General features: G+C 33.5%; 1 long non-coding RNA gene across 1 annotated transcript; it reads left to right on the top strand.

Annotated features, from left to right (window-relative positions):
- The first annotated feature begins 6,302 nt into the window (after window positions 1–6,302).
- On the top strand, window positions 6,303–11,468 carry LOC149426574 (uncharacterized). The gene is made up of 5 exons (XR_016302807.1): window positions 6,303–6,567; window positions 6,644–6,742; window positions 7,383–7,528; window positions 7,766–7,959; window positions 9,258–11,468. It is a non-coding gene; the product is annotated as an uncharacterized LOC149426574 (long non-coding RNA).
- Window positions 11,469–12,115: the final 647 nt, after the last annotated feature.

Here is a 12,115-nt window from a genome sequence, read left to right as displayed (position 1 = left end):
GTCCCTGCATGGTAGGAATTAATAGTAAGTAATATGATGGATAAAGGTGGACAAATTAATCAAAGAAATCAAACTCCGGAAAATTTAAGCCAGGAAAAAAAGAGAAAAAGCACAAATACCAATACATCGATGAACATAAAACTTATTGATAAACTAAGAGGAACAATGGAGTCACCTTGCGGTGGTGCCGAAACGAGGATCTAACTACCCCCTTTTATGGGGAGGCAACAGTACGTAACAATAAAATATCGCAACTAGGTACCTAATACCGATGGAATGTAATCTTTTCTACAATGCTACAATTGTGTTATCGGACATTATAGACTGACTCGTCAAACTTTATCCAGTGCTATCATTGTATTATCGGACATTAAAGACTGACCCGTCAAACTTTCTATTATATGCCATAATTGTGTTATCGGACATTATAGACTGACTCGTCAAACTTTATCCAGTGCTATCATTGTATTATCGGACATTAAATACTGACCCGTCAAACTTTCTATTATATGCCATAATTGTGTTATCGGACATTATAGACTGACTCGTCAAACTTTATCCAGTGCTATCATTGTATTATCGGACATTAAATACTGACCCGTCAAACTTTCTATTATATGCCATAATTGGGTTATCGGACATTATAGACTGACTCGTCATAGTTCTACAATGCTATAATTGTATTATCGGACATTGTAGACAGACCCGTCATATTTTATACGGTGCTATATTGTGTTATCGTACATTATAGACACTGACCCGTCAAACTTTTTTTTGTAGGTCTGAAAATTTTGGCATCTGCTAGTTTTGCCTCTTTTATTCTTGTTTTCAAAATGTTTTTTATTTAACTGTCTCAAGTTAGCCACCTCCGTGATAGATTGCCCGGAATTACTTGAAAGAATTCAATTAAGGGTGCCCACCAGACAAACCAGACAAAACCACATATTAAACAACTCTCATGTAATACCTACCTACTAACTCAACAAAATACTCGTACATTCATTCACCGTGCTTCCCATACTTTCAAAAATTCGTACAACACATTTGACTTATTAAACACAACACCTCGCATTTTTAAATTTCAAACCAAAAAATAACATTTACATTAGCATGTCACTCCCATACCCCTCCCTTCCTCCCCATAAATGTAACTTTTTTCTCTTTTATATTCACTAAATAATTAAGATACATCAGTGGAAACCTATTGGTTGTATTTTACATTACTTATATCTATTATTACATATAAAACAATAAAATAAAGTATCAGTGCTTTGACATATTGAGTACAATAAAGTAAATTATAAGTGTGACTTTTGACTGTGTTGGGTAGGACACGATTTCAGAATGAGTTTGTTTGAGGTTCTCAAATACTTAGTAATATAGAGCCAAAAACGAGCTAAAATCGTGTACATCGAAAGTAAGTAATGTACCTACTGCCAATACAAAAACACCTCACCACCGCAAATAATTTGTAGTAGTACAAAATTTTAAAATTTATATAAAAAGTAGAAAAATAATTAGGACAAATAAATTTTCTGAGGTTGCAGGATATTTTACGTTTTTATGTGTGACATTTATGGTGCATCTTGTATAAGGCAGCTGGCGATTAGAGATTTTGATCAGACACTAAAAGGGAAAACCTATTATTTGCACATACTCGACTTATCAAATGGTTGAAACGTGAATGTATTGAAAAGCTACCTAGGTACTTGATTGTTTTCTTAAGTTTTTCAGTCCCACATTCAAGCTTACACATAAACGAGATTTTTGAGACATCTGGAAGGATGATTTATCAAACAAAACCTTCATGCACTGACGGCCCAGCATATTAAACATGTTTTATCATTAACTTGTCATTGGGTTAAGTAGGTAGGTATATATATTACGAACTATGTATTCCACACACAGTTCTCTCATTCAAATGATTTTTAACGATTATCGGAATCCCAATTTCTTCAAAACTATACGTTTTAGGAAACCTGCAGTTAAAGTTTTCACATTTAAATGAATTAGCTTTCGCTTAGCAGTAGGTAATATATTTTGGAAAGGCTAATGAAAAATTATAAAAAATATTACCTACATCGAAGTTAGTAGCGGATTATTGTTGTTGTCGTGTGTTCACTTGTTTATTTATTACCCCCGAAATATCTTCTGTTGAACAACAATTTATTTAAATATAATATCCTGTTGTTGTATTATAATTTTTATTTAAAGACAGTTCAGTTCAAAACCGAAATTTTGGAAATTGATTTGACAATTAGCCACACGTAATTAAAATTGGGTTCGTATCTACAAGAACAAAGTTATTTTCGCAATATGGAAGCAGTCGTTGAAAGGTTTTTACATATTTTTATTTGTCTAATGTTTTTGTACTTATTGAAAGTACCTACAAGCAATGGTTCTTTTAACTTACACGTAAACAGTTAGGGCCTTACTAAAAAACTTGTTTTAAATTTTACACAACTGATAAACAACCAAATGTATCGTAAACGGTTATCTATCAATTGTATAAATTTTAAACCACGTTTATTGGTAAGGCGGTTAATATTTAACAATGTAACTTTTTTGATAAATCAGGAACTCTCGTTTCTCCTATTCATATAATTACAATTAAAAATATTAGACTTTTGGGCAATTCAAAGAACCGAGAAACAATTGAAATTCAGAGGTATGTTTTTAGATTTGCATTACCTATCTAAAAACATAAAAGGTAAATAAATTTTTTTGTTAACAAAATAATGCATCGTTTTCTATAAATACCTAAACATGTTTCATTTGCCATTTTAATCACAAAAAGTAATTTTTCCTGAAATCACTGGATATAAAATTAAAACTCGATTAAAAATAAAGCAATAAAATATGTCCACGTACCTAAAAAATTAGATATTATGTTGCGTCTTGATATTTCCAGAAAGCACTGACACAAGAAACACTGACCGAGAGATTCAAATGTGTCAATCGCTTGACGTTAAAAATATCTACTGAAACAAGTGAAATGCTAGTGGATGCTGCATGGATACGCGCCGGAAAGATATCTTCTCCCGGAATAGAGCACGCCCAGTCGACCAATAGAAGTACAGCGGCACTCTCATTGGGGGATACTTCTCGTAACTCGCCTTCTAGATACACACCAAGTCACGCCCACCGACTTTTCAAATGGAAAAACGTATATGAAGTAGGACCTACATATTTAAAGTTAGACAACTTTATCTACAAAAAACATACAAATAATTTTAGGTCAATTGCATTATCTACAAAAAAACATACCTTCCCAATACTATCGATACTAATTATTGGTTTATCGGGATATTATTGGATGTTTGCAAAACTATGGATTGATAAAATTATAGTAGGTACACAAAACATTTTTTTTTAATAATTATCATTGACTCAAGTTAAAATTGCCAATAAAATTTTGAAAAAATGAATTCTTGAATGGCCTACATTTTATAATTAAATACACAAATAAATAAAGTTTAAAAAATAAGTCACAATGACCGAGTGGATTAAGGCGTTGTCCCGGTAAGAGTGGGTTCGACTCCAGTTGAAACCGTTACCTTTTTTATTTTCTGTAGGTACTTGTTCTGTTTCACGTTTCTATTATATTTTCCACTAAGCATTTGGTTAATTTCTAAAACTTACCTCACAAAATTTCTTATTGTGACAAACCCTTAGTGATGAGCCACCGTGACTCGTAACGGGTTCTTTCTCTGAACCTCCGTACAAGCAGCATTAGCCCCCCAATGGTCCTTTGTCTTCAATTTCCGTTATCTTTGCCAATGCCACTTCCTTCTGGAACCTTCCATCCAGGGAAATCAGCCCGCCTTTGAGCATCATGCAGAAGACGTGGATGTGATCGTCCACATCAGATAAATTGCCCTGTGCTATGAATCTCGGCTTCATCAGCCTCAAACTCAAACATGTATTCCTCGTGTTTCTTTTTCAGGATTTCCCATTCTTCATCGTTGAATTTTGTCTAAAAAAAATAATAATTCTGTTTGGTAAATTCGATAGGTTAGGTACTTTTTATGGCATCACACCCCCATTTCTCATTTAACATTCGATTGAATTATTTCATCGAGCAATTTTTAAGAGTCGATCCTGTATTATTGTCCATTTAGACACAATCTAATTATCAAATATTTAGGACGGGTAGTTCCACAGAATTTGAAAAATGCATCAAATTTCAATGTGGATTTTCAAGTTCTGTGAACGTTTTATTTAAGTTCTGTTAGTATATCATTATTGGCCAGTTGTTTCACAAAACTGTAATAATAACAGAACTTTAACAGAACGTTCACAGAACTAAAAAATACTTTAACATTCACAAATCAAAAAATTGTAATATTACGTTTTTTCACTGTATAGTACCTACACATAGATATAAACACCCATTTTGTCGCTTGTCTGAACAATTAGTTCCAATTTTGAAAATGATGCTTTTAAATTCAAATCAAATCCTAGGTCTAGGGTTCATTGATTCGGAGTTACCGGCAGACCGAAAGTCCGGCAACCTAAATTAGTATTTTTTAAACATTTTTAAAATATATATGGGAGTGAATGTATATATTCACTCCCAACACTTCACTTTCAACAAAGTGGTGAATGGCGTGTAAATAAACGCACATCTTCATTTTCAACAAGTAGGTATACCCACTTTATCGCTTATCTGAATAATCAGTTTCAAGTTTGAAAGATATAAGTCGTCGGGGACGACTGCACTGGAATGAGATAAAAGTCGATAAATGTAGATTTTTAATAGTAACAAAGTGGTTTATACATATATAGTAGTGAATGGTATAAAAAGTCGGGCACGCCCGAGGAAGGCATGGCACGAACAAAAACTCATATAAAGTAAACTTGTTCAATTATTTAGAATACACGTTTTCAGGTACACTAGAGTTTACAACCTCGAAACTTTACTCCAAACCATTCATAACCCCGAGCGACCCCGGGTACATGTCAGCTAGTTAATTATAAAACAAAAGTACACATATAACTTGAAGTTATAATATAGAAAACAGATACAGAAGAATAACATTTCTGTACAATACAAAGACTTAATAAAATACATGGACAGATAGCTATAACGCAGTCAACATACTCAAAGGCATTCACACAACATATTTAAACATACTCATAGGCCTACACACACTCAAAGGCACATAACATACTTAAACATACTCATAGGTATACACACACTCAAAGGCACACAACATACTTAAACATACTCATAGGCATACACTCAATCAAAGACACACAACATACCTACACACCCTCATGGGCAAATTTATGCAATTACTTGCATACAATCAATTGATACATTTGTATTTACAAACAATATCAATATAGAAAATCTTAATCCATTATAAATTTTTTAGCTTTTTTTATTTCACTTGTGCAGGTATATTCGCTTTTTACATCCATTTGCATCTTATATATAGAAAGCACAAGATAAATATACATTCGTTGGCCCTATATATACAGTAATACGCAGTTTCTTTGTTTTTATTTGGTCGCTTAAAATTAGGCGAAAATCGACCACTCGAACTTAAAGTCGCATAGGACACTAGGTTCGTTTTCGTGTGCTTGAAAAAAGTTGCCTTTCTTTTGTTTCAGGCTTCAAGCGAAAGTAGACCGAGACGCCTCTCTGTTTGCATAGAATTCGAGTTCAATTTTGCGTGTAAAAACGTGAAACAGCAGTCAGTTTTTTTATTTGGAAACTCTACGGCTGGAAAATTAGAGGAACTCTGTCGACAGAAACTGGAAACGTTCGAGGCGCGCCATGCTCAAGTACCGAGGTTCACTCTCCCGCCGCCAGGACTGCCCCACTATGGCAAAAAAACGATTTGCAACAGAGCTTCCAAATCTGGGAATCGTACCACGTGGTCTGCCAATTTTGCAGAAATCACGAGTGTTGCCACGCGCGCGGTTTCGAAACGGCCAAATTTTGGTGCATTTTCGCAACGTTTCGTTTTCATCGATCGGGATGATCTGCAAAACATTTTCTCCTTCACCGTTTATGTTTTTATTCAACATCGAACGCACCCCGAACGCGAAATCATAAAAAAAAAATTTCTTGCGCCTTTTTGGTCGAAAATTTTGCGTTTTTCGCATTACTCGAACGTAAATTAAAAACACGATTGATTTTTATCGAGCGTCGGGTCTGAATTGATCGGGTATCGTTGATTTTTTTTTTAAATTTCACGAAAGATGTTTTTAAATTTCCCCATTTTTAGGGTAATAGGTTTAATTAATGTCTAAATGTTTTTCTTTTCATAGTGGTATCATCGGTAGTCACGTGGCCATTTTTTTTTCTCAAAATGGCGTCCTCTTTTAACTAAATAACCGCATTTTTTACGCGTCTGTTTGTTTTCTGTGTGTTTCAAAATATTGGAAAGTCCGTCGAAATGGATATCGATAATGGATAATAGATGAGTTGAGATTATTCTCAAGTTCCGTGTGTCTTTGACAAGTTGCCCAATTGGAAATCGAATTTGCACTCATGAACGCGACGAAGAAAACAATGGTGCCTATCTGCAAGCTTTGATCGAAAATGAACTTAAAGTGAGTTTTACCCATAATATAACGTAATAATTTATATTAATAAATGATTATACAAATGCCTAACTGTCATTTGTAGGGTTCTGAAACGTCTAGGCTGTCGAAATATCGTCTCTAACAACGCTTCGACTAGACGTTCTGGACAAAGGACAGCGCAGAATTCTAGCATCTTCTCAAGGTGAATATTATCATGTTATAATTAATTAATTAATGTCATTATTATAACGTAAATAAAAGCCTAACTTTCATCTATTGAAACATCTCTACTGTCAATGTAAAACATCTCTATTGCAATTGACAATGGAGGACATATCCACCAATGATAAAAGAGAAAGCGTTCACTTTTTGCCTAGAATCATGCCGGATATATTCGCAGACACAACGGTTCCTTTAATCTTTACGTGCGCCAGTTTTCAGTATGACATAACTATAACATCTTGCTTTATTCACATTCAAACATTTCATAACACACTACATTTTTACCCATTAGTTTCGGGGAAAAAGCAACGTTTTGACACGCAGTCCGCTTCATTTACACGCAAGCATATGTATATAATTATAAAATTAGGCAGATGCCTCTCGCATTACTTTCGGGCAAAAAGCAAAAGTGTTGAAACACATTCTTTTTAATCTATTGATTTCTTCACGTGGTAAAATACATACAGTGTGACTTGAACTAATCATTAAATTTGTCAAAACCCATCACTATTTGGGGAAACGAAATGAAATATAGTAGATTCATTAAAAAGAAAACTAACGTCCCTTTCTTAATGATATTCTAAATTATATTTTAATGTTATTACATTCGTTATTTGCAGGATTCTACTGTATGGATACTTTCACGGGACGTTGTGTTCAAGTGGATTTTAAAATCTAAAAAAATGGCGTCTACGCTTTTCCAAATTCGGTTAAAAATACACCTAGGCGATTTCATCGATGGTTTTTGGGAGCGTTTCTTGGACAGGTATGTACACGTATGATAATTGGGAACTTTTCTGAATGTTTTAGCGGCAGTGTTATAAATGATTATTAGTATTATGACATAAGACGACTGCATATTACGTGTAGTTTGTTCTGGCTGCTATTTGACATACATTTTAAAACTTTGACAATTGCCATTATCGTCGAGTCTGTAAATTTTGCAATATATATTAATAAAATGATACAAAATGCCTAACTGTTATTAAAATGTCATTTGCAGGGTTTTGAAAACGTCTTTGCAGTCTGCGCTTTTCAGTATTCGAGAAAGCCGAGTAATGACAGCCGGCGTTACGTTACTTACATACGTTACTGGCGTTGCTTCAGAAATATCGTCAAGTCGTGATGACCGTGCATCGCTTTGACTCGACGTTCTGTACAAAGGACAGCGCAGAATCCTCAATGCACTTTCTCAAGGTGAATATTATCATGTTCATACTATTATTATAACGTAAATAAAAGCCTATCTTTCATCTATTGAAACATCTCTACTGTCTGCTTATTGCAATTGACAATGGAGGAAATCTCCACCGGGCGTCGTGGAACTTCAGAAATATCTAAAAATATAAGTTTGAAATTAAAGTTGTCAGCCGGCTTTAAGCGTTTCTTGAACAGGTATACAATGGCACAAGTATGATGGTTGGGAATTATCAGATAATGTTTTACAAGAAAGTCACGTGAAATGATAAAAGAGAAAGCGTTCATTTTTTGCCTACAATCATGCCGGATATATTCGCAGACACAACGGTTCCTTTAATCTTTACGTGCGCCAGTTTTCAGTATGACATAACTATAACATCTTGCTTTATTCACATTCAAATATTTCATAACACACCACATTTTTACCCATTAGTTTCGGGGAAAAAGCAACGTTTTGACACGCAGTCCGCTTCATTTACACGCAAGCATATGTATTTAATTATCAGAGTTGTGCCGTTTAGAAAGCCTCATGCTATTTATAGGAAAGGAACGAAACAACCGCAAATGGCTCGAAACGCCGTTTGCAGTTGTTGCGTTCCTTTTCTGGTTCGGTTCGGAGCTTATAATCACAGGGGCCCAACTACAAAAACTGGTGTTTTGAGTTAAGCTGGGTTTTGGTAATGCCATTATAATATTTATTAGTGACACGAAGCGGACCTTAAAGTTACAAAGTTTGTTTGCATAATTCTATTAGATAGTAAGTTACATCAGGCGTTTCAATTATTGACTATCATTGTAACATTTGAAAGTCAACACAATGCAATAAGATTAAAATACAAGACGCGTTGGACGCCATTGTAATATTTAAAATTCATAGCTATAAAATTCATGTTGAGCGTCAAATTGTATTATCATACAAAAGTTAAAACGCTATTAACACTTGAGACAAGAAAACATGAGGCGACTCTTTAATTATAATATTCAAATAACATATCTCAAGATCGTGCACTGTGTTCGTAGATGGCTAATAAACCCCGATGTTTAAATATATATGTTTAAACATAGGGTACAAGTAATATCTATTACAAAATGTATGTAATTAGTTCTGGCCCGCTATTTGATATTACATTTGAAACTTTGACAATCGCCATTAACGCTGATTCTGTAAATTTTGCACAATTCTTCTGATCATTTGTCTCTTATTGCAGATTTTTTTGTTGTACCAAGTTAAAAACATTAAAATACTATATATTAATAAATGAATTAACAATATGCATAATTTTTTTCGTTTGCAGGATGTCTAAAGCTTTCTCTACTGTCTGCGTTTTCAAGTCCTCGAGAATGAATGAACTTCAGCCGGCGTTACTTTGAACTGGAACTAATTTCACAATCCTCTCTATGTCTTTCCAAAGGCGTGATGAAAATGATGACACTTCAACGCTTTGATATTTTAAAGTTACTAATCATCCATGAATGGTATAATTATGGAACTAATTACATAACTAGCTTGCCAGTTAATATATCTACTTAAATCGGAAACGATCAAGGTTTTTAATTGGACGGCCAATTTGTTCATTTAAAATTTGTTCACAGACCACCATAGGGGGGTCGGTCAGGTACCTACAGCTATTTGATTTAAATGAAAGCATTTACTTTATTTACATTCGAACATCAAATCGTAAATATGAAATTTGGCACAAACATCTTGCTTCATTCACATTCAAACATTACACCACGCACCACATTTTTACCCATTACTTTCGGGCAAAAAGCAAAAGTGTTGAAACACATTCTTTGCTTCTCCATTTTTATCAGAGTTGTGCCGTTTAGAAAGCCTCATGCTATGTACACGAGCTGAACTTCGATTTATAGGAAAGGAAAGAAACAACCGCAAATGGCTCGAAACGCCGTTTCTTTCCTGGCTCGGTTCGCAAATCGGGAGCTTACGTATTTAAACAACCTACAAATAATACAGAATAGACGTTTTAATCATGGAATGGAACATTACCAACTCCTCAAAGTTGCGTACCATCATGAAATAGTTTCACCGTCAAGTACGATTTGCCAAGATGTTATTAGCGCACTTTACGGACATTCTCATTCTGTAGCGATTCAAATTTATTCAGTGACAGAGCGATACTGTGTCCCAAAAATGTAGATGCACGTAAAATTAACGAAAAAGTCTTGCTTATGAAATGACAATTTAAATCGCAGGGTCAAACTTTTAATCAGATTGGTGTTTATTTACCAGAACCCGTCTTTACGCATGGGCAATTGTATGTAGCTTGCTCCAGAGTCATAACAATAAATTCATTAAAAATTCAAATAGTCGACGGAAGTCCTCAAGGTGTAAATCAGGCTGGAGTTTCAACCCAAAACATTGTTTACAGGTAAATTTTAGATTAGGTATTGTCGTTTCATATCTATTTAAACCAGTAAATTTAATCTATTTAAGACTAATCTTCCCATTTTAAATTTATTCACAGGGTTAAATACATTCATTTGATGATAACGTAAACCTAAATTTGTCACTATTTGAGGGAACTGTTGATTTTTATCATTAGGAAAATTTAGTTTCAGATTAAATAGATTCCCAAAAGCATTTTAACTATTTTTATATTCTGTTTAAACTTTAAAAAGTAAAACAAGTTCAAACTCAAAATACTTATATCGAATCAGATTTAAAAAAAATAAATACACTTTAATGAAATTAAAACGTTGTTTGATTTTTACTTATTTCCAAAATCTGTTATTTTATTTTATTTATTTCATTCAAAAAACAGTGTTTTACATAAAAAGCATACTCTGCACATCTCACTAGGGCATTTCAATCGGTAGCTTGACATAGGTAAATAGGTTTGCTCAGCTAGATCAGTGAGCTAAATTAAAATGTATTTATGTAAGGTAAGTTTTTAGATTCTCACGGCCAAAAGCATTTTTGTTGTTTGTTTTTGGGGTGTTATGCCGTGTTGCGCTAACTCCTTCTTTAGCCGACGTTTCGGACAGCGTCGGCTAAAGAAGGAGTTAGCGCAACACGACATAACACCCCAAAAACAAACAACAAAAAAGTATTTATGTAAGTTCAAGTAGTTGTAGGTAGTAAACAATTATATTTTTAACGTCTTACTTTTAAGTAAAGAGAGTGAAATGTGTATATTTTTTTTCTACGGTTTATACTGTGGATTCCAAATTGTCGAGGCATATTCCAGTGTACTTCTGACTCATACAAAAGTTAAAACGCTTTTAACACGCGAGGCAACAAAACACAAGTGTCTTAGCGCGTTGTTCAGTTCAAAGTTTTTACAGCTTTAAAACCACTATTCCATATTATATGTATTGTGAGAAGTGTGCATTAACCCAAAGACGTCACAATTCAAGTGTTGTGTAAATCAGACGTTAAATTTGTCAAATCTAACATGTTTTGCATATTCTTTGTAAACAACAAACTATATCTGTACATTTATATTGAATGTTTTGTTACCCAATAAAAAAATATTTTAAGCATTTATGTTATAACGTGTTTCTTTCCACCACCATTTTCAATATGCATTTCATTATAGGTAAAGACTTCCATTATAGGGGTCGATGTATAAAATGTTTAAGACTTATAAAAGAAAATATACGCTACGTTAACGATATGTAGACAAATCACATCCTGATTGTTTCATTTTTAATTAAATGTATTCATGTCATAACTATGAATATGTTGAATGTGAGGTGTAATCGGATAAACTGTTTTTAATTGAACTGTTAGCAAATAAATTAAGCTGCAAAAAAAACATTCATCAGCTCAAATGTAAACAGAGACGGCAGTGGCTCAAATGTCAAATGTCATACTAAAACCACAGATAAATTATAGATAGATAGATGGATGCTTTGGAACAACCAGTTTTTATTACAAATATTTAAGGCTAATCAAACTTAAAAACGTATTCCAATAAATTGGGTCCACATACAATGATAAAGATTTTTCATTTAATAATCAAAAATAACATAGGTAATGCTTCATTCACATTCTGATTTTTTTTAAAAGGAATATTTTTTTTGCGTTATAAATATTAAGTAGGTTGAAGTAACGATTTTTTTTTTTTATTAAAGGTTTTTGCATTTCGCGATTAATAATAATCATTTAATTTAGGGTGGCGGTCATGAG

Source organism: Hesperophylax consimilis, chromosome 1, assembly GCF_061612785.1.
Source record: "Hesperophylax consimilis isolate HC1 chromosome 1, BYU_Hcon_1.0, whole genome shotgun sequence".
In the NCBI taxonomy this organism is placed as follows: Eukaryota; Metazoa; Arthropoda; class Insecta; order Trichoptera; family Limnephilidae; genus Hesperophylax; species Hesperophylax consimilis.
The sequence above is the reverse complement of the archived record's forward strand: the minus strand, read 5'-3'. Positions and strand labels throughout refer to the sequence as shown.